The 19,341-nt window shown below is 45.7% G+C and overlaps 1 long non-coding RNA gene across 2 annotated transcripts; it reads left to right on the forward strand.

Annotated features, from left to right (window-relative positions):
- Positions 1 to 259: 259 nt before the first annotated feature.
- Positions 260 to 13,509, forward strand: LOC128850371 (uncharacterized). Of its 2 annotated transcripts, XR_008447728.1 has the most exons (5): positions 260 to 3,294; positions 4,175 to 4,298; positions 7,348 to 7,476; positions 10,141 to 10,271; positions 12,491 to 13,509. It is a non-coding gene; the product is annotated as an uncharacterized LOC128850371 (long non-coding RNA). The 2 variants fall into 2 exon arrangements; XR_008447730.1 differs by lacking the exons at positions 260 to 3,294; positions 4,175 to 4,298 and adding an exon at positions 4,509 to 4,595.
- The last annotated feature ends 5,832 nt before the right edge of the window (positions 13,510 to 19,341 follow it).

Here is a 19,341-nt window from a genome sequence, read left to right on the forward strand (position 1 = left end):
CCCCTGTCTGTCCTGGCAGACCTTGCTGGCACTGGAGGTGTGCGGGCAGAGCTGCTCACAGGGAAAGCAGGGGACCTCTGGGCATCTGTAATGCGTAATGGGCCCATAGTCACAATACATGTGCGGCACATGAGTAGATGGCTGCCTCTGCTTTGCGTGAACAGTCTTGCCGTAGGGCTTGCAAGATCCCCAGTATACAGAAATATGCGTGCTCTTGCAAGTGTTTTTTGCATTTCAGAGCTTGGCAGGTGCATTCTGGAAAATGCAGCGGATTCTTCGTCCTGTGCCTGATACAAAGAGATGCAGAGCTCTCCATGCGCTCCAGAATTCTTCAGCAGCAAGAAGCTAACGATAACGATTGCTGTTTTTCCCAAACATATCCTTCCTCTTCTTTTTATTCCTGTAACTCTTCATTCCCACTGAGTGATTTTCAGGAGCATCATTACTACCCTGTTGCAGCAGCAGCTTCATCTGTCTGAAACAAGAGCAGCTGAGTAGGCGTGAGTCACCCTTGTTCCAGTAAGGAAGCCACTTCAGGAAGCCTCTCTAGCAATGATGTCCTGTGCAACCCTTGTCTGCCGCCGAGCTATTCAGCTCTAACAATGCTGACAGTGTGTAATACTGCCCCGGAAACCTTCAGAGATTGCTTGTCAGACGTAGCCAGTGTCTGCAGTGCTAATCTAGCTGCAGACAGATCTCGGGTAACGAAGCCAAGGGAAAGGTGGTACCCCTTTGGCAGTGAATGGCAAGGGACCAAACGGTGCGGGAGTTGTTTCATGAGCACTGATGGTAGCCCGGAACATAGGCAGAAAAAAAGAGACTGCCTCTGAGCGTCTTAAAGTCAGCTGAAAAACTGAGTGGCTAAAAACAATAAGGCTGCTGTAAGTGGCCTGGGGAGAGGGGAGGCTTCAAGGGCAGATTACAAACCTGAGAGTACAGTGAAACTGATGTGAAAGCTGCCACAGAGGAGGCAGCTTTTGAGTGATGTATTGAGCCTGTAATGGAAAGGGCTTGGTATCCCACAAGCCTTTAGCCCCAGAATGATACACATTCTTCAGGATGGAGAAAGGGAGGAAGTGCATTTGCCATTAATTTTTAATTATATTGGAGTGTTCTACAGTGATGGGTAGTTTTTACTGTACAGGCTGTCTGCAGCAGAGGGTGGCCCACTGGAAACCTCAGCAGAGAGGAGAGGACTAGAAAATGTTTCAAAAACACTGCTGCAATGCTGCAAAAAATGAAATATTACTACACAAACTGAACGTTTCCATCAAAGTGCTCCACTGTGACTAAATTATCATTTCTTAGACCTGCATTTCCATTTCTTCAGGAATGAGAAGATCATACAGCTTGCACTCCACTGGTGGCCAGGAGATATTGTCTCTGTGGTTCTCAGAGACTTGGTTCCCTGTGCAGTCATGGGTCTCTCCTGTGCCCAAATAAGGCATGTGGACCAAAGTCTGAGCTCCTTTTGGAGTGTTTCTGATTCAGAGGGAGTATGCTGAAGGATTCAGTCCTCCAAATTAAGTTTCTGATTTGGCTCTCTTTTCATTTAACTCCCCTTCTTTCTGCCTTAGTCTGGCCACTTTTATTTGGGTTGGAAGAGTCTTCGCGATAAGTATCTGAAGTGTCTGGCAGACAAAGGAGCAGTCATCTCGCTTTGCTAGTACTGCAGTCCGAGTAAGAGGCGGTAGAGGGAGGGAGGAGAGGGAGCCTGAGGTTTTGCCGATAGCCAGGCTACTGCTTCCAGCCTCCAGCTGGCTCCTTGCTCAGGTGGTTGTGTAGCTGTGACATGGCCTCTCTGCCAGCCTGACGGACCACCCATGAGTAATGAGTGAGAACCACACAAGCTGCCAAGAGGACCTGTTTTTACAAAGTCCTGCTAGTCCTTTCCAGGCCAGGAAATGTTGCTCCTTCCTGGTTACAGAGAATCTGTGGAAAAGAAGGCCCTGGGCACATCGCTTCTGCATATCTGCAGCCCAGCTTGCACACAGCAGTCTGGATTTGAGCAGTGTGAGCTTCCTTGGGTTCATGCTGGGAAAGAAGAACCAAGAGGACTGGGTCCTTTATTGCAGAGAGGACTAAAATTGGTGTTCCTGCTCTTACCACCCTAGGTTATGGGAGGGAGAAATACTTCAGCCCTGTGCTCCTCTGCCCCTCCAGGTGGGAAACTGCTAAGATCCTAAATGAGATGCTAAGATCCTAAATGAGAACAAAGCAATGTTTTCTGCATACTTTGAGGGAGAACAAAGACAAAGGGCATTCTGGCACCAAGGGGAAGAGAAAAAAGAAACTTGCTTCTAAGAATTTGACCCTTAAGCACAGTGACGTAGAAAAAAGGAGATTCTATTTACAGATGAAGTGAGAAGGGAAATTATAGCAATGGGAAGGAAGAAACAGGTCACCAATGCAAGTTTGTCCTTTGGGGCAGGGCAAAGAGGTAGGTCTGTTCCCTGGGGAGCTCATCTTCCAGAAGGAGAAATCACTGTGGGTAGCTGTGTTGCCTGTGGTACTTGTGTGCTGTTGTTCATGGGCTGAGCTTTGAGGAAACCCCTGTGTGCACTCATTGATGCTGCAGCACAGTCAGGGCTGGCTTCCTTCCCTCCCCTGGAGGGGACAGGGCAGGATGCTTTTTGAGTACTGAATCTGTTCATTCTTGAAGAGCTCAACTTCCTTGGAAAGTAAAAGATACTGTCGGGGAAAGGGCAACAGAAGACTAGGAGTGTGCCTTGGAAACTGGAAAATGTCCTGTGTGTTTTGTTCCTGCTGCTAGTGGGAGCCTGGAGGAGCTAGTTGGGTCTATGGCATTGTTCTGACTGTGAATTAGCACATCTCCCAGACCTTCCGCCAAGCACAGCACATGTCAGTGCTGCCCCTGCAGCCCTCTTTTCTCTGTTAGGTCTCAAAGAAAACTTCCTCCTTCATTTCACAAGGTCTTACAGCAACCTCCCCATACCGCTGAGCCTGCTGGTAGCTTTGGATGGTGTACCTCACAAGCTGACAGCAGGGTAGCTGCAGTGATGCTATCCCCGAGGGGCTGCAAATTCTGTCTTAACCAAGCAGTCTGATACTTCAGCTTCTCCGCATCCGCAATGAGCGTGGGATTGCTGCAGGGAACAGAGCAGAACTGAGAAGGGAAAACAGCAGCAGCAGTGACCAGAGTGCTGCATAAAGTTATTTGGCCTGTCTTGAGGAACTGAGCCAGGGCACCAGGAGCTGCCCAGCTGTGGCAGGGTGCCTTCTTCTGTTTACTCCATGACCACAACCTGCAGAGAGAGGAAGAGAGGCAGACAGGTAGGTGCCGTAATTTGTGTTTATCCCGACTCTCTCCCAGGGGCTCACTGTGGTTCCCTTCCTTCCTCTGCCCTGCAGGGGATGCTTTGGGTTTTTACTTTAAAAATCTCACTGTCCTTGATTTCAGAATAGCAGCCAAGGCCAAGGATGCAAAACCAGGGACAGGATAGAAGGTCTCCTAGGTGTCTGTGACTGATGATGGGAATCTTCTTCCATTTCTTGCCCTTTTCACTCCTGTCCACAAAGATACACACCCTCCTCCATTCTGCCCTCTTTCCTGTCCCAGGCATTACACAATAGAAAACCTGTATGTGCCTTTGTATTGAAAAAGGCTGAAAACTTCCGTGGTGGCTGGGATATATATACCTGTTGCCAGTGGTACTAGACCTGATGTTTGTCCAGTTTGGACTTCTGCAAACTGGCATGCAGAAAGCACCTTCAGTATCATGCAGATAACACTATCAACTGCAGGGCTTAAGTTGCCTGTGCCACGGTGGGAGGGGATGAGCATGACATCAGCACCAAGACAGTGTCAGAGAAGTAACGCCTATTGTGTATTTAGCAGATTTTCTGCAAAAGGCCAGAACTAGTTTGCAGTTGGGCAGCGGAGTAGCTGTCTGCAGGCAGCTGGCTGGATTCAGGGGTGACTCAGCTCACCAGGCATGTGTTCCCTCAGATCCAGTCATTTCTTGCCTCCTGCTTGACTGTTCGATCTTACAGAAATATTTGAAGAACTAACTGAAAGTATGTGCAGTGTGGTGCAGGATATGGGTATCTCTGAACATGCCAGGTTTTCTCTTGCAAAAAGCTATATGGAAAGCTGGAAAAAAATTGTATTAGTTTTCATTCCTTCTCTCTTTGTTTTCTTTTGTGGGGTAAGACTGACAATCTGGAGCAAAAGCAGCAGTGCAGAAGGACAGAAATGGGAGTTCCCAATAGAGAACTCAAACAAAATGTAACCTCAGCTTTGATGATGTCATTTTTCAGATGAGAAGCACTGAAAGGTATTCCTGAGTCATTACAAATACTCTACTTGTTATCTATCATGTATTGTGTATGTCTAGCGCATATCTCGTGTCTGTTTCGGCTGAGATGCTCTAGAGCTCTTATCCCAGGCAGTCAAAAGGAAACTTCTCTGTCCTTCCAGGAAAGGATCAGGGAGAGTGGTGGGAGATGTTGAACACTTGGTGATTTCTTTCCATGCTTTTTCTATGCAGATAGGCAGCTCGGGACGTAACCTTTGCTCTTGGCCACACCAGCTAGCAGAAGCTTCCTGGGACAGACCCCTCCTCTGTGGAAAGGTAGTGGGGTGAGAACAAAACTTGTGTGACAGCAGAGAAGACAGTTATTGATCTCAAACCCACCTTTTGACGGCCAGTGTGATTTTTCACAAGTGCTGGCTCCTTAGAGTTTTTCGTAGTATGTAAACAAATGTCCCTGTTCAATGAGTGCAAATGGGCTTCTTGCACCTTTGAAATGTCCTCTTCCTGCAGGTTAGGAAGAATGTGAAGGCTTCTGTAGTACATACCAACATCTCAGTGGGGATGTTCCACTGATCTTTGCTCCAGCAGAATTAATATTTGCTTCATCTGTTTGGAGATGAATATGAAATTCCAGCAGCTGCCATCTCAGAGGAGTACTGCAGAAGGGTATGGTTAAACTCCAGCATTATGTTGAGCTCCTGGGATTGCCAGGAAAGGCATCTTCTACTAATGATGACATTTTTAAAAACACTCTAAAGGTTTGATCTCGGTCCCGTTGGGCGTTTTGCCATAGATCTTAATGGCTCTGTGGCTCATCTCTTAATCTCTAATGCACCTGTGCAAACTTGACAGTTTATTGCAATTTCACGCTTTTAGGAAATCGTCCCTCACTAATGACATCAAAGCGAGCAATTTTTAAGGTCATTAGCTCAGGACATAGCAAATAAATAGTGAGAGAAAACAATTTGTAAATGTCATATTTGTTTAACACACGAAGTAGCTCCTGAAGAGCAATTATCCTTATGTCTAGAGGCAGGATGAAAATTGCATTCTGTGGCTTGAAAATGTGGGGCTGATGGAAGTAAGAAGAGTAAAACATGGTTGTTTATCTTTTCCGCTCTGTTCCCTATCTCTGCACTGTTCCCTATGCGTGCATACAAGTTTGACTTAATCACCAATATCTTTAAACTATTGGCCTGCAGACAAAGACTAATGGCCTAACAAAAAACTCCAGATTCTGCTGCTGAGCTTTGATAACGGTGTCTTTTCGCTCTGAGGGTAAATAATACTTTTTAGCTGCTATCCCCAAGAAAAAGAATTGGGGAAAGTGGGAAGAGTTATCCTTTCTCCACAACAATAGGAAAGGCACAGGCCTACTAATGTAACCTGATGTAAGTGCTCTCCAAACCAAAGAAAGGCAAAACCAGGTGAGATCCTTATCACTCAAATCAGATCTGTTCTGTCAATAATTACATTTAAAACTTATATTTATTATAATTATACTTAAAACTTATTATGATTATACTTAAATCCATGGCCCCATATGGGTATTAGAATAGGAAAATCAGTAGAAAGGCACAAAGGTATTCCCTTTACTAGGGATTAGATGGGATAACAAGAGGAATGTGGGCAAGGGGACTGTAAGCCGACTACCTTCCTGTGTCCCCATCATCTCTTCCGTGTGGGCTGCCTTTGCTATCTGGTGTAATGGGGAGAGGCTGCCCAGCTCAACTGCTGCTGGAACAGCATCATCGGCTTAGCTCTTTGCCACAAGTATTTTGTGGTCACTGATGTGGTCATTCCTCATCTGGAATATTCTGTCCAGTTCTGGAATCCTCAGTGTAAGAGGGACATGGACCTGTTGGAACGGGTCCAGCGAAGGACTACAAAGATGATCAGAGGGCTGGAGCACCTCCCGTACGAGGACAGGCTGAGAGAGTTGGGGTTGTTCAGCCTGGAGAAGAGAAGGCTCCAAGGAGATCTTACAGCGACCTTCCAGTACCTGAAGTGGCGACAGGAAAGCTGGGGAGGGACTGTTCACAAAGGCTTGTGGGGATAGGACCAGGGGGAATGGGTATAAACTGGAGAGAGGCGTATTTAGACTGGACTGGAAGAATTTCTTGACTATCAGAGTGGTGAGGCACTGGAACAGGTTGCCCAGGGAGGTTGTGGATGCTCCATTCCTGGAGGTGTTCAAGGACAGGTTGGATGGGGCCTTGGGCAGCCTGATTTAGTGGGATTGGACATAGATGATCTTTAAGGTCCCTTCCAACCCTAACCATACCTATGATACTATGATACATTTTAATTTGGTCTGTAAAAAACCTTCCCTTTAGATGGTCTTCCAACTACCCTGAAGAGGATTTCTGAACATCAGAACAGTGATATCGCCACAGCTCCAGGGCACAGCATGATTTTACCAGTTAAACCTTCTGCTGTGGCCCATATTGGTCCATTCCGACAAGGCAGAGTATCATGAAAGTAGGTGGAAGCACAGGCATAGTCTTAATGACCTGTGAAGGTGGTCTTAGTCAAGACCTCTTCTGCTTTTCCCTGGGTGCATGAAAACAGGGCATAGTATTGTATTACAATTCCCCAAAGAAGAGGCTCTGTCCTCCTCTGTCACCATCTACCCTTCCTCTCCCCCACTCTCGGTACAGGATACACTCTCCAGCAGTACTGGAGCATCTGCTTGTGGGTTAGCACAGATTCACAGATTTCAAAGAAAACCTGACTTCTTCCTGGGTATGTTTTTTTTTAAGATTTGAGGGAAGTCACTTACAACAGCTTTCTCATTGCTGAAACTATAAGCGGGAGATCAAACCCTCAGGTTCTGAGATGGATATTTAGTAAATACTCACCCTGCCCTACTTTGGGCATCTGAAATGATAGATTTGTCAGCTCTCCAAAGGCTAACTGTAGCTCCAAGTAAGTGATTCAAAGGACCTAAGGGTTTCTTGGTTTATACTAAATTTACAGACAGTTGGACCTCTGAAGGTGGCGAGTGGATTAAATAAGCTTGGTGTCCAAGATAAGTGAGGTGAAATGTGCATTTCTTTATTTGCTACAGGAACACCAGGATATCAGCAAGCCCAGATAAGCTTCAGTAATGGGTAATGATTGCAAGGCATTGTGTCAACGTTGGGTTAAGCATGACAAGAATTTCCCCAGTGTGAGAAGATGTCTGCATTTTCTGAAAGTATGTGCTTTTTTTTCTGCTTGATTAGAATAATTGTTTGTTCGTTATGAAAAAAGTTAGCACTGTAAATTTGCATTTTACAATGTAAACACTGGTCCGCTGGCTAGTTTTTCTTTTCGGCCAGGTTTCTTTAAGTATTAGCAACATGTTTAATGGTTGCTTCATTTATTACTGTTTTATATGTTCTTGTAATTAATCTTGTAACTCAGCAGGGCAGTAGAGGCTTGAACTGGGGCTTCACTCCCCTTACAATGACGTCTGTTTGCTTTTATCAAGCCCAGTGACTCAGTTTCAGTTAATTTGTACATGCAGAGTTTCAGCCACGCTAGGGTGTAGATGCAATTTCAAATAAAGAGAGACAAAGTAAAGTGAAAATGGAAATGCTGTCAGTTTTGTCATGCTAGACTATTTGGTGTCTTTGAAAAATTCTGTGAAGGGCTTAAAGTTTTGTCCAATGGAAATGTGAAATGGGAGGATTTGCTGTCCGAGTGGCAGGTGCAAGATGTCGAAACCTTCTGGATGCTTAGCGACCTGACACTGCCATAACTCACATCAGCAGTAATCCAGGCCGTCCCACTCAAAATGGGCAATCGATCAGCACCTAAAAAAACCAGCAAGAACTGCATCTTCTGCAGGCAGGTTGTTTCCACTGTGGTGGGGACTGTGCAAAGGCGGTGGCAGCTATACTGAGTAAAATCACAGCCCGTAAGCCAGAATCCCATCCCCAGCAGGGAACGCCACCAGATGCTCTCAAGGAAAATGCAAAAATCTGGGGAATAGGTACATTTCTTAGGAGGATGACGGAGATGGGGCACTTGTTCCTGTTTTTCACTCTGATCTGTACTCTGAAGCATGAGCTGGCCTCTTGGCCTTCACCACACGTTCCTGGGCCGCTGCCTCATGCTCTGACTGGAGAAAGCACTGTGGCATCTCTCCTGACCTGTAACACTCCCATAATATTCTGCCCAACGCAAGGGGTCAGACTGACTCATGGTCTGCCCCATGTTGCCCTCGATGGGTCCTTGGTGAATCCTGCCAGGGGGTCACGTGTTCCCTGCCCAGGCCCTCCTCCATCACACAGTGGTGTCCCATCCCATGACTTGGTGGTGGAGCAGCTCTTTCCCTTACAGGGGAAGAGAGATATTGTAGATATTGTAGGTGGTAAGGAAGCTTGTGTGGATCCAGGAGGAAGCTGGACAAGTTTGTGGAGGAAAATCCACTGAATATCACCAGAAGAGCTACAGATGCTGCAGTTGGCTCAGGAAATCCCTGAAACACAGGCAGCTGTAGGCTGGAAGGGCATTCAGGAGAAGCATTGTATACAGTTGCTCTGTTCATGGATAGCTCAGAGAGAAAAACCAGGCTGTGCTTTTGCACTGCCATGTTTTTGGCAGCACCACTGGCTTCAGCGGTGGGTGCCCTTGGCTCTTCACCTCTGCCTTGCGCTGGGGCTTGCCTGTCTTCTGTTGTGCAGGCTACCTGCTTCTGGCCAGCACTGTCAAGCAGGTGGGACACCTGAGCTGTGTCAAAACCCAAAGATACTTGGTTGTGGGGTTTTTTTTAATTACTTTTCTGCTGGATTCTTTAAGCCAGTTCAAAACCTGGCCCCACAGACAGCAGTCTAGGTAGTGCAAGGGCGTGACAGAGGACAAGAAAGGAGGGCAATGTTAATTGTCAGAGCCAGTGTTGCTACTAATGTCTTTGTATTGTGAAGCTGAAGACAGTTAGTCCTGGTGTTCCTATGCCCACAGGAACCTTTGCAGTTAAAATCTCAGCTAATGGCCACAGCTGTCTGCTAAAGTTAGGAGAAGTGTGCTAATTTGCAGTGGCAACAAGTCATTTCAGAGAATATCCCATGGCTCCGAATACTCCACATCAATCCTGCACTACAGTCTTTGTAGTTATACAGGTACAGAGCTGAACAAAATATTTTCTCTTTCTGGCAGTTTACATTAATAAAGCTAACAAAACTCTCACCAGTGTATCCACTGGCATTTTTATAGATTTGGATTCAAGGTTTTAAAAAAAACTGAGTTGTTTTATTTTTATTTCTCTGTTAGGAAAAAGAAGAAATATGATGAGGCCTTGAGCAACCTGATCTGGTGGGAAGTGTCCCTGCCCATGGCAGGGGGGGTTGGAACTGGATGAGCTGTAAAATCCCTTCCAAACAGAACCATTCTAGTATTTTATGATATATGTATATGTATATGCATATGTGTGTGTATATATATAAAACTGCTCAGAAGAACAGTTCCTACAATAGTAACGATTTTAAGCAAGAAAAGATTCTATGGAAAGAAAAGAGTGCTTCAGTCGAAGAAATGCTGGTATAAAATGATTGTGGCAGATTTCTCTGTGTGCTCTGATTGCTGTGCAGCTTCCCGGGAATTCAATATAGCCATAAACCCAGATTGTGAATAGCAGCTTATGGCTCAGAGCAGTGCCTCTGAGCATGTAGCTGGATCAGTAAATTTGTCCCTATATAAAGCAGAGGGTGTTTTTGAATGCAGAGTGCAGCCCCCTGCTGCTTGTGGAGCCTTCCTGTGTATCCTGTGAAAGTGACAGCAATCAATATGTGACACGTGACAGCAATCATCTATTGATTGTGTATTTCTTTTATTGTATATTGCATATATTGTCTATTGTGTATCTCCCCTTTTACAGCCTGACAACCCATGACTCATTGACCCTTTAATGCAAAATTTCTCGTTGGAAGTGGAGCAGCCTTCTGTGCCTCCAAAATCACCAGTCACTCTGGAAATCTGAGAAAACAGCTCACTGAAGGAAATACAGGTGTAGGTCTAACATATTTTTTTATACCTGAAAACCCCAAACCAAGCAGCGACTTGCTGGCTTGCTCTAAGAGCAATGAGCCCAATGGAGGGAATGGGGTGGGACTTACTTCCTGGCAGTGCATTCCTCGCTGAATTATGGGCCTAAGGCAGAGACCTCTTTTACTGCAGATGACTCTCAGGAAATACCCTCCCCATAAGCTATTATTGCCTAAATAATAGGGAGGGAAGTGCAACAGACTTGAGCAATATCTGAGGTACTCCATAGGGCACATCCCAAATCTGGTGCAGGGCAAGGCTGCTAAGACAACTGATTATAATGTCACTCAGTGGGCGTATTCAATTCTCTTTGTACCCCAGAGTTATGAGGTCATGTGGAAAAATACAGACACTTGTTTAGAAATAAGGTAACGTGCTGAAAAGAAACATTACAAAATCTCTTCCTGTGCATGGGCCCATACTGTCAACATTCATGCATAGATTTAGCCTCAGTAATGGGACCTCTAGGTAAGAAAATGTGCACAAGTGTTTCCAGGATTCAAATCTTAAATGTTAAGTTTCCAGAAAGACCAGTTCAGGAAGGGAAAAGCCTGTCGAGGGAGAGGTCTGCTGGGATTTGATTTATGAACAGGACATCCTGCTTAGTTCTGTGATCTTGCAGATACGATTCTAGTGAGACCGCTGGGTTATTGTGATGGCAAAGAAAAGGAGATCACCCACTCCCTTGTCTGCCAAAGGCACTCAAACCTGTCTGGGCGTCGTATCAGTGCTAAACATTCGGCAATCTTTATCACATTTCATCACTACTATTTACTAAGCAATGTAGAAATGCATGGCATGTGTGCAGCTCCATGCAGGCAGACTGACAGGTCTGTTGTTAATTAGCAAGTTGCATGCTGTCATTTGTGCAATTAAGCTCAGAGTTGAGTCCATGACCTAGCCACAGAAGATGGCTTAGGAGGGTGTTTCCAAGTTCTTCTGGATGACTGCGGCTGCGTATACATTTTCCATAAGCTGTGGCACGAGTCTAGCTCAGCTTCTGCGCTCATGTTTCCTTTTTTTGGAAACCAGAGTGCAATGGGGATGAAGAAAGGATTTTTTTGACCCCATATCATCCCCTAGTAGGAGATAAGAGACATCTGAGACATTCTGGGGGCAGTAGTGCTCTGGAGCAGTGATGTTGCCGCATCTTCTGTTACTCGAGTTAGTGAATCACAACAAAGAGAAAGCTGCTTTGCTCCTGGTGTCTTAGATGCTGGTGCCCAGCTCCAACCACTGAAGGGCAAGCTGCCAGTGGCTGCCTGAAGCCATCCCCTGGTTTTAGCTGGAGTTGCGGTACTTCAGCACCTCAAGCTACTTCTCTGCTACTTAATTAAATGGTGCCAGGGCGCGTTCCCAGACGTTAAGACTGAGTCATCTATACTGTTAAATTGTTAGGATGTCCGAAGCATGTCTGTGGTCCTTCAGATGTTTCCCAGGCCTGGTTTTGGAGGCCAGCAGAGCCTGGAGACCGTTCTCAATAGACATTTTAGATTAAACTGACTTGTTTTGGCAGATAAGATACTTCAATAGTCTGGAAATGGAGAATCTGGTGCTGGCTGGCCTTAGTGCCAGAGAACAGACCTGGGCATGTCTGATACACTGACGTGGCCTGGGTGTTTCTGGCTGCCTGTTCTTAGGAAAGAAAGCTCTTTTATTTACAGGGGGCATTAAAAGGGGTTGTATAGTGCTTTAAAGGTCAGTGCTGGATTTGGCTGTTGAACTAAATATAATACAGTGTAGCTTGGTAGGAGCTGGTGAGGAAGAAGGTGAGTAAACTCACTTGTCTAGCTGCTTCCTCATGTGTGGAGGAAGGAAATGCCTGAATTAGAAATGGTTAAGCTGTGTTTACCTGTGTTTCCTTCTGGCTACACCACTGGCAAAGCTATCTTTTTACCTTGTTTTATTCCTGTTATGTCAATTATTCACCTCATTCTTTTACGTCCCCACAAACCAGTGCTGAATTTCATACTTTGTTGGATATTTCAGAAAATCTTGTCAAACCTGCCCCATTGTCAGTGGGCAATGTGTGCATATTATTAGGAGGAGTAATTAATCCGGCTGTGGATTAACAGAAGAACCCTCCCTACCACTTCATTACTTTGTCACTGGCTGAATCCTTGCAGTTCTTCTTTGTGCTTTGTTGTTTTACTGGTGTCATGATGCTTCACTTTTACCTCCAGACAAAGGGAAAACAGCTCAGAAACCCCAGGCAGATGACTCGCAGCCACCTCGTGGACCTGTTTGTGTCTTCCAGTTGCTGATGTCCAGTTAGCTGTGTCATCTCCAGAATGAAGCAGCTCTGGGTGGGTCTGTCTTTCACTTGGAAACCCCCCGTTTCTAACCTTGTAAGTAGCCCTGAAGGTATGTGGGGCTGCTAAAATTAAACCAGACTGACCCCAGGAATGGGATGAATGATATGACAGCTGCGTGGCCTTTGAATCAGTTGTTAATCTAACGAAGGGTGATTTAGCTCTGCCTGTCACACGTATACGTCGTAGCTGCAGCAGTGCTTGTTGGAGAGGTGGTCAGAGAGCCACGCTGCTTCAGAGGGATCCCTGCTCCCCCTTCCCCAGGGTTATCTCCAGCATGGGCATAGCCTCAGCTGCAGGATCATGTGTCTGGGGACTGGCAGCTCTGGGTTTAGAGCACTTTGTCCTGGGCAAAGAAACACTGCAGCCATGTGACACAAAGTGCTTGAGAGGAATAACGTTTCTTGGCCAAATCGGATAGGTGTGAAGAATTTTAAGCTGTGAAGAATTTAAGCTGATGTGTTGCACTGGTCTGTGTCTACATGGCTCTTGGCTCTTCCCAGGGTTGTGCTCAGTTGTCTTGTCTTCTTTCCCTTCTCAGTTCTCCAGAGCTATAGCCCTAGGTGTGTCCTCCCTCTTTTAAGCAAGTTTTGCTCATATACACCTTCTTTTGCTCGGATGCTCTCCTGACTCGGATAATTCCTTGCTACCAGCTCTCTTGTGCCAACTTCCTTCACAGCCAGCAACTCGGCACTGAGCAGAGTCTGAACACCCAGCCTGCTCTCCTGCCTCTTGGCCTTATTATACCCAAACTCTGGAAAAATGTTGGCTCTGAGAAAGTGAATGCAGGATCAGGCGTGCAACCCGTCTTTTCTTTTTAGGCTCTGAACAGAGTTTCACGCAGTGAAGTGAGATAGGGCAGGTCCTACTGGAGGGGGAGATACTAGAGAAACCTCTGCCCCCAAAACCTTATGCACAGCACAGAGGATGGGTGATAGGACAAGCCATAGTGTCGGCATCCGAGACGGACAACTTGGGACACAGAGGGGCCAACTGCCTTCCCTAATCTCATGTAGAAAGTCCATAGCAAATTTATAAACAGCATCCCAGACTCTCTGTGTCTGGGTCCCAGCCACATAAGAGCAGCTTCTGGTATGATGAATAAGGAGAAACCCCAGCACATGTGCCTTGTCAGCTGACTCTATCTGAGTGGGGTGGTGAGACTGGATCCGGCTGTGCATGGGGCATCCTGGAGGAGCGTGGGTAAGAGCTGCTGTGGGCTGGGTGGGAGGCCACAAGCACTGGGAGGAATGCATGTGACTGGTGACAAGCAGAGGAGCTGTGCCCTTTTTGCTCAGAAGTGGTTTCAAGGTGACTTTGAAGCAATTTTCAAGATTTTGAACAGTTTTGGCCAGCTCCTGAAGGGAAACCTAGTGTCTGCTGGTGGAGACCACGGAAGTGAAATAACATGCCTGATAGCAAACCTCATGAGACAGCTCTTCTGTGGGTGTAAATCAGCACCATTCCTTACATCCCATTTATGCTACACTGACTTACAGCCTGTGCTCCCAGCTGTCCTCCCGGGGTGGTAAGGAGCAGTGGAACAAGTTCAGGTGTAATTGCTTCTCATAGAAAAAAAAAAAACTATAAGGAAAGCAGCTCACTTAGTGAGAATGAATCTAGGTCTCATTGTTTTATTTCCCTTGAAGGAAATCAGACTTGTGATGCAAAGACAGAAAGACGGGAATGCCACAAAACAGGCAAACAAGGGCAGAAGGTTTTGGCATCTTGTGGCCTTTTTACTCTGCATCCTTCTTCCACACAGTAGCTAGCAAAATGGACTTGAAGAAATCCTGATGGAACGGCTGCATGAACTGCCTTTTAAAGACCTCGGGCTAGTTTTCCTTGTCATTACGTTGGTTTTCCTCACCAGTGCCACTCCATTGGTTTTCACTGCAGTGCCACAGCTGTAAAACAGGCTTAATGTAGTGGAGAATCAGACCCTATGTATCTAAATTTGTTTTTCAGATTCTTGCTTTACTTACAGGGAAAAAGAAGTGCCTCCAGTTTAAAGGTAAGCTCCAAATCTTCACCACACCATGAAGATTTGTGGACATCATAAATCCCATTTAGATGACTTTATAAAGCACTGAAGTACTTCACAGCAGCAGCATTTAACCTTGGGATGTTCACTTTCTGTAATGTGATTAATGAGCCTTTCCCTATGCATAGCAGATATCCAAGCAATTTTTTTTTGTGTATGGAAGTGGAGCAATTGTCCGGCTTTGCGCAAATGAGAAGCTACTTCAGTATTTGCCCTGTGAAGAGACTTCAGTTTCAATGGGCTTCAAGATTGCACTTTTGTGTTAAGTGGAACTGTGATCTTTTTCCAATGAGTGTTGCTATGCAGGGCCAATTTGTGACGTCCATTATTCTAAAATAAGTAACTTCTGCACAGCAGAAATATGCTCTACTTGCACTGCTAATCTGTCTCTCACACAAAGGCGTGTTTGGAAGAAAAGTTATTTATTGCAAGTAATAAATGCAGGTTCTCAAAAGCATTTCTAACTTAGTTTCCAGAGTCAGAGCACTCCAGTTTGAAATAATTTCCTTTCAGTTTTCTGTATTTTCAATCTCTTTCCTGGCTGTTTTAGACCATATATTGCATACTCAATTATTCTCCAAAGGACAATCTCAGCCACTGAAAATGGAATGTACTTATCAAAATTCCTCATGCAATAATTGGTTCTTCAGGTATCACCTATTGCCTGGCTCTCCGTTAAATAAGCATGTCATGTCGAAGTCTTCTGCCTTACCTGTACAAATGGTTATAGATCTCATCTGTGTAGGTTATGAGCTCTTCTCAGTCATTGGTACAACAGTCCTTTGAATGTCCTCTAGCGGAAAATGGAAATGATAGTTAACCCTTGCCCCATTTTTCTGAAGTCACAGAGAAGAGCCAGAGCACAATGGGATTTGAAATCAGCTCATTTGTGTTTTCATATGGTATCTTTTCCTCTAGATAAGCTGCAGCACTGTAAAACGACTGAAATTCTTCCCAAAAGAACACAGAAACCATGATTTCATTAGAAACAACGAGTTGCCACCAATTGAGGACTCGACTTACTTGAGGGGTTGATATGTTTTTTTGAGACTGTTCTCAGGGAGGTGAAATGCAAATTTATCAATATTTGGTGGGGTTCATAGGATTAATTTGGCATTTCTTCATGGCTTTGGACATCAGGTACCATGGGACCAGAAAGTGCACCTAAATAATTCCATTGCAGCAAAAGAAGGAGTGCTTTGCTCTCCTGTTTTACTCCTGTGAGAGGCTGACTAAGACATCACAACCCTTTCCCCCCTCCCCAGCAGCAGCTGGCTGTGGCTTTGCAGCTGTACAGCTCTTGCAGTGGGACGAGGGCTGACTCCATCCTTGTGCAAAGAGTTTGTATGCAGGATGAGGGACAGCTGCATCCTTCTTCTGTTTAATAATCAGGAGCAAATTCATAGCTGTTCATGTAGGTATGTGAATAATTAGCGAAGTGGAAAAGAATGTTTATAGCAAATAATTAATCTGCTTAAAATCCCTGCCTATCCAGTGTGTTAGACTTACTGATGCCCTGACAGAGTGGGAGGAACTGGAGGCATTCCTGTCATTTCTCTGCCTTTGGAGGAAGGGAGAAGTTGTGGTTGAAAGCGGGAGTTAAACCACTGTCCCAAGGTCACACAAAATCTCTGTGGCAGTACTGGAAATATCTACCTTTCCCTCTCATTTTCAAAATCCTTCCAGGATTTCATCCTTTCTGGCAGATTGTGTTAGTCAAAAGAGGTTTCTTGTGTTCTCAGAAAGACATTCTGCTTGACAGCTCTGTCCTCTGAGGAAACATTTCATCATAACGAGTTTGCCTTGAATCGATTTGGCTTGATTTTCATTTTTTTTTTCTTCCACCCCACAGCAAAACTTGTACACCAGTGTAACTAGTTTCCACGAACATCCCTGCGAAATACAGGGCAAGCTGTGTTTGCTGCTCCCCATGGGAGTGGAAAAGGAAGGAAAAAATTACATCAGCCAGTCCCTTGGCAAGGTGCAAAGCCTGTATGGGATGCTTGTTTGACAACATGAGTTCACTGAGCATAAGGAACCCACACATGCATCAGGCACTGGATTATGGACAGGGAGCTGTACGTAGCGGATCACAGAATAGGAGTTTATGTGTGGAGGCATTCCCGAGGCACTGGTGCTTTGCCGCTTCAGCCCACTTTAGCTGTGTGGCATGTTGCATGGTTTGCATTTGTTATCACCAACTTGTACTTACATTGCTTATGGAGCCTGCTAAGTTCTTCTGGAAGACAGAGCTTTCTGGGGATCTTTCCCTCCTCAGCAGTCAGGCTACTCTAATCCCTGTTTAAAGGGAGGCTGCAAAAAGCTGTGAGCTAATCTGTAAAGTCAAGGCTTGCTTCTCTTTCACTTCCTTCCTTGGGACTTGTCTCCAATATGAAGCTGATATTTATATATATAATGCCTGTGCCCTGGGGGCGGCACTCCTAAGTGAGTCGGGAGTTTGTTGTGTGCCCAGTTAGCACACTGCAGCAGTGCCTGCTCAGTCCTGCCACCTTCAATTTCTATCTGTGCCACTGGGGAGAGAAGAAAGCTCTTCTCCTGGTGCTGTCACAACGAATATGTTTGCCAGATTGGCTGTGTCCAGGAGACAGGAGATGCCACCTTTCCCCAGGGCTCATGCCAGCTCCTAGAGTGCTGATCAGTGCCGTGCTGTTGTGGACACCTGGGAATGACACAGATGACACACCTCACTGGGGTAACTAAAAAAAAACCCCACTTTAGGTATCATAGTGTGGTCACTGATTGTCCCAGGAGTGGTTTGAACCCAACAAGAGGAGGCTCCACACTCCACTATGAATATCTGCAGAGCCGTTGAATTGTCTCACAAAAGTTTGTAGATAACTCACCAGAATTTTTTGGGACTTGTTCTGGAGGCTGTCAGTTCAGCTACACTTCCAGAAAGCTTGAGCTTTTACTTTGGGGTTGAGCTATCAGGTGTAAGTGAGGGTTCAAGTTAGTTTACTGATCCATCAAAGAGGTGCTTCATTTCTTACAGCTATATATATGTGTGTATATATGTGTGCACATATAAAGAAGAAATATGGGCTATTCCATTGGCTTCACTCCACTTTCCATGAAAAGAAGTGTTCTCCTGGAAGCTGTAGTGATTCAAGTCTCACAATCTGCCACCTGTCAAAGCAATTTGTGATCCACTAGTGACGACTGAGTGCTAATGTCTGCCATCCTTGCCTCGCAAGTAGCCGGTGCATTCCAAGTCCCGTACCCCTCACATCAGTTCTCTTCTCCTAGATTAGTTCAAACTCAGCCAGTCACCCAGTGGCCATTTGGAGTGATTCACTCTTAGAAGTACATATCTTTGACACTCAATAAAACTTCAGGGGAAAAATGAGTCATTTCACATTATAGAAAGTCATATCTTGCCCTTGGTATTTCTATGCATACATGACTGATAATAATTTATTTTTAGATAAGTTTCTCCAGTATACACACTGCTTCCTTTGATAAAGGTCATCTTGAGAGCCACATGCTAATATTCTGCTTATTGCACAAATGCTATAGGAGATTGTTTATTTATTCATGCGTTTGCAGCAGTGCAGTCGAGTGTCAGGGAGCTATAGCAGTAGCTGATTGTTGGGAGACAACCTGCAGACAGGGTCCCTGTTGCTAGGCTTATCTGTTGGATGTGCGTTCAATAGTGCAGTGAAATTGTCCCTTTTTGGCATTTGCTGGCTGTTTGAGTCACTTGGGTCTGCCTCCTAGACCTTCCAGCAATGGCTGTTTGCAGGACGCAGAGAATCCTGGCTTTGCAGGGGAAGCCATTAGGCAAGGTATTTGTCAGAGTCCTGGAGGAAATCTTGGCACTGGTAAACCAAGTATGAGCAAATGGATAAAGCAAAGCCTCAGACCTAGTTAAGTTTCATCACCATCCCAATGAACCAAACCATTCAAATTTTGACTGGATGTGATTTTGGTCCAAGTAGGCTATTGCACAGCAGATCTGTGTTGGACCTGTGGCAGTTTTGAAATGTGCCAATCCTGATACTGCAACCACTTATTTCACCTTCAAACACCCTCTGGATAACAGCTTCTCTTCTACTGTAAAAAACACAGCAGCACCGCTGCCTTGGAGGCAACCTGGCCTCTCCTCACCCAGTTTCACCTGTGGCAGGCCCATCTCCTGCTAAGCCTGCGTGAGGCAGGCAGCATGAGTCCCTCTGCCATTCCAGATCTTGAGCAAGCACAAAACCTCAGCTGCCTTCTTGACACATAGAATCATAGAATAGTTTGGGTTGGAAGGGACCTTGGATCATCCAGTTCCAACTCCCCTGCCATGGGCAGGGACACGTCCCACCAGATCAGGCTGCCCAAGGCCCCATCCAACCTAACCCTGAACACTGTATCTCTTTCAGAGGACATGTGCAGCATCCTTTAGCGTGGAGGGAGGGAACAGGAGAGGAAGACAAGCAATGCCTGCGTTGCCTTTCCTTCCTCTCAGGGCAGGGCAGTCAGTCAAGCTGCCTCATGTGCCAAGCTTGGTCCATGCCTTTCTCATCTGAGCCTCCTGCCCTGTAGCATACATTTTTGGGGGGAAACCCTAAGTCCCTTTGTGCTTCTTTATGGACATGCTTTTTCTTCCCTGCTTCCCTTCTACCTTTTCCCTTGGGACAGACATCCAAGAGGCAGTTCCCAATGCACCCAA

This window comes from Cuculus canorus, chromosome 1 (genome assembly GCF_017976375.1).
Source record: "Cuculus canorus isolate bCucCan1 chromosome 1, bCucCan1.pri, whole genome shotgun sequence".
NCBI lineage: Eukaryota > Metazoa > Chordata > Aves > Cuculiformes > Cuculidae > Cuculus > Cuculus canorus.